At 50.2% G+C, this 2500-nt stretch overlaps 5 non-coding genes and 2 pseudogenes across 5 annotated transcripts in view; all 7 read left to right on the top strand.

Moving 5' to 3' along the window:
• Positions 1 to 259: 259 nt before the first annotated feature.
• Positions 260 to 378, top strand: LOC128476270 (5S ribosomal RNA). Its single transcript, XR_008347287.1, has one exon. It is a non-coding gene; the product is annotated as a 5S ribosomal RNA (ribosomal RNA).
• Positions 379 to 686: 308 nt separating this feature from the next.
• Positions 687 to 795, top strand: LOC128479962 (uncharacterized; annotated as a pseudogene).
• A 245-nt stretch (positions 796 to 1040) lies between these two features.
• On the top strand, positions 1041 to 1159 carry LOC128479090 (5S ribosomal RNA). Its single transcript, XR_008349980.1, has one exon. It is a non-coding gene; the product is annotated as a 5S ribosomal RNA (ribosomal RNA).
• A 242-nt stretch (positions 1160 to 1401) lies between these two features.
• LOC128480566 (uncharacterized) lies at positions 1402 to 1510 on the top strand (annotated as a pseudogene).
• A 251-nt stretch (positions 1511 to 1761) lies between these two features.
• Positions 1762 to 1880, top strand: LOC128478828 (5S ribosomal RNA). Its single transcript, XR_008349728.1, has one exon. It is a non-coding gene; the product is annotated as a 5S ribosomal RNA (ribosomal RNA).
• Positions 1881 to 2069: 189 nt separating this feature from the next.
• LOC128476933 (5S ribosomal RNA) lies at positions 2070 to 2188 on the top strand. Its single transcript, XR_008347924.1, has one exon. It is a non-coding gene; the product is annotated as a 5S ribosomal RNA (ribosomal RNA).
• A 227-nt stretch (positions 2189 to 2415) lies between these two features.
• LOC128478164 (5S ribosomal RNA) overlaps positions 2416 to 2500 on the top strand; it is a 119-nt gene continuing 34 nt past the window's right edge. The window contains exon 1 of the ribosomal RNA XR_008349099.1: positions 2416 to 2500. This exon is cut by the window's right edge and continues 34 nt beyond it. This is a non-coding gene — a ribosomal RNA (5S ribosomal RNA).

Here is a 2500-nt window from a genome sequence, read left to right as displayed (position 1 = left end):
TCTCACAGTCCGGGGAGAGCTTTTTGCCATGTGTTTCTTGCTCATCATCAAAGCTTTAAACCCTTATTTGAACCTTCTCACCTTCTCTGTCCTGTCCCAGGGCTTATAATTCTTTTTGTCTGACGACAAGCAGCAGCAGCAGCAGCAGCAGCAGCAGCAGCAGCAGCAGCAGCAGCAGCAGCAGCAGCAGCAGCAGCAGCAGCAGCAGCAGCAGCAGCAGCAGCAACAGAATAAGAGAAGTAAAATAAAAAACTTTCACACCTGCGGCCATACCACCCTGAAAGCGCCCGATCTCGTCTGATCTCGGAAGCTAAGCAGGGTTGGGCCTGGTTAGTACCTGGATGGGAGACCGCCTGGGAATACCAGGTGTTGTAGGCTTTTAATTTTTTCTCACAGTCCGGGGAGAGCTTTTTGCCATGTGTTTCTTGCTCATCATCAAAGCTTTAAACCCTTATTTGAACCTTCTCACCTTCTCTGTCCTGTCCCAGGGCTTATAATTCTTTCTGTCTGACGACAAGCAGCAGCAGCAGCAGCAGCAGCAGCAGCAGCAGCAGCAGCAGCAGCAGCAGCAGCAGCAGCAGCAGCAGCAGCAGCAGCAGCAGCAGCAGCAGCAGCAGCAGCAGCAGCAGCAGCAGCAGCAGCAGCAGCAGCAGCAGAATAAGAGAAGTAAAATAAAAAACTTTCACACCTGCGGCCATACCACCCTGAAAGCGCCTGATCTCGGAAGCTAAGCAGGGTTGGGCCTGGTTAGTACCTGGATGGGAGACCGCCTGGGAATACCAGGTGTTGTAGGCTTTTAATTTTTTCTCACAGTCCGGGGAGAGCTTTTTGCCATGTGTTTCTTGCTCATCATCAAAGCTTTAAACCCTTATTTGAACCTTCTCACCTTCTCTGTCCTGTCCCAGGGCTTATAATTCTTTTTGTCTGACGACAAGCAGCAGCAGCAGCAGCAGCAGCAGCAGCAGCAGCAGCAGCAGCAGCAGCAGCAGCAGCAGCAGCAGCAGCAACAGAATAAGAGAAGTAAAATAAAAAACTTTCACACCTGCGGCCATACCACCCTGAAAGCGCCCGATCTCGTCTGATCTCGGAAGCTAAGCAGGGTTGGGCCTGGTTAGTACCTGGATTGGAGACCGCCTGGGAATACTAGGTGTTGTAGGCTTTTAATTTTTTCTCACAGTCCGGGGAGAGCTTTTTGCCATGTGTTTCTTGCTCATCATCAAAGCTTTAAACCCTTATTTGAACCTTCTCACCTTCTCTGTCCTGTCCTAGGGCTTATAATTCTTTCTGTCTGACGACAAGCAGCAGCAGCAGCAGCAGCAGCAGCAGCAGCAGCAGCAGCAGCAGCAGCAGCAGCAACAGCAACAGCAACAGAATAAGAGAAGTAAAATAAAAAACTTTCACACCTGCGGCCATACCACCCTGAAAGCGTCTGATCTCGGAAGCTAAGCAGGGTTGGGCCTGGTTAGTACCTGGATGGGAGACTGCCTGGGAATACCAGGTGTTGTAGGCTTTTTCTTGTCTGACAGTCCGGGGAGAGCTTTTTGCCATGTGTTTCTTGCTCATCATCAAAGCTTTAAACCCTTATTTGAACCTTCTCACCTTCTCTGTCCTGTCCCAGGGCTTATAATTCTTTCTGTCTGACGACAAGCAGCAGCAGCAGCAGCAGCAGCAGCAGCAGCAGCAGCAGCAGCAGCAGCAGCAGCAGCAGCAGCAGCAGCAGCAGCAGCAGCAGAATAAGAGAAGTAAAATAAAAAAATTCACACCTGCGGCCATACCACCCTGAAAGCGACCGATCTCGTCTGATCTCGGAAGCTAAGCAGGGTTGGGCCTGGTTAGTACCTGGATGGGAGACTGCCTGGGAATACCAGGTGTTGTAGGCTTTTTCTTGTCTGACAGTCCGGGGAGAGCTTTTTGCCATGTGTTTCTTGCTCATCATCAAAGCTTTAAACCCTTATTTGAACCTTCTCACCTTCTCTGTCCTGTCCCAGGGCTTATAATTCTTTCTGTCTGACGACAAGCAGCAGCAGCAGCAGCAACAGAATAAGAGAAGTAAAATAAAAAACTTTCACACCTGTGGCCATACCACCCTGAAAGCGCCCGATCTCGTCTGATCTCGGAAGCTAAGCAGGGTTGGGCCTGGTTAGTACCTGGATGGGAGACCGCCTGGGAATACCAGGTGTTGTAGGCTTTTAATTTTTTCTCACAGTCCGGGGAGAGCTTTTTGCCATGTGTTTCTTGCTCATCATCAAAGCTTTAAACCCTTATTTGAACCTTCTCACCTTCTCTGTCCTGTCCCAGGGCTTATAATTCTTTCTGTCTGACGACAAGCAGCAGCAGCAGCAGCAGCAGCAGCAGCAGCAGCAGCAGCAGCAGCAGCAGCAACAGAATAAGAGAAGTAAAATAAAAAATTTTCACACCTGCGGCCATACCACCCTGAAAGCGCCCGATCTCGTCTGATCTCGGAAGCTAAGCAGCGTTGGGCCTGGTTAGTACCTGGATG

Source organism: Spea bombifrons, chromosome 2 (assembly GCF_027358695.1).
Source record: "Spea bombifrons isolate aSpeBom1 chromosome 2, aSpeBom1.2.pri, whole genome shotgun sequence".
Taxonomy (NCBI): Eukaryota; Metazoa; Chordata; class Amphibia; order Anura; family Pelobatidae; genus Spea; species Spea bombifrons.
The sequence above is the reverse complement of the archived record's forward strand: the minus strand, read 5'-3'. Positions and strand labels throughout refer to the sequence as shown.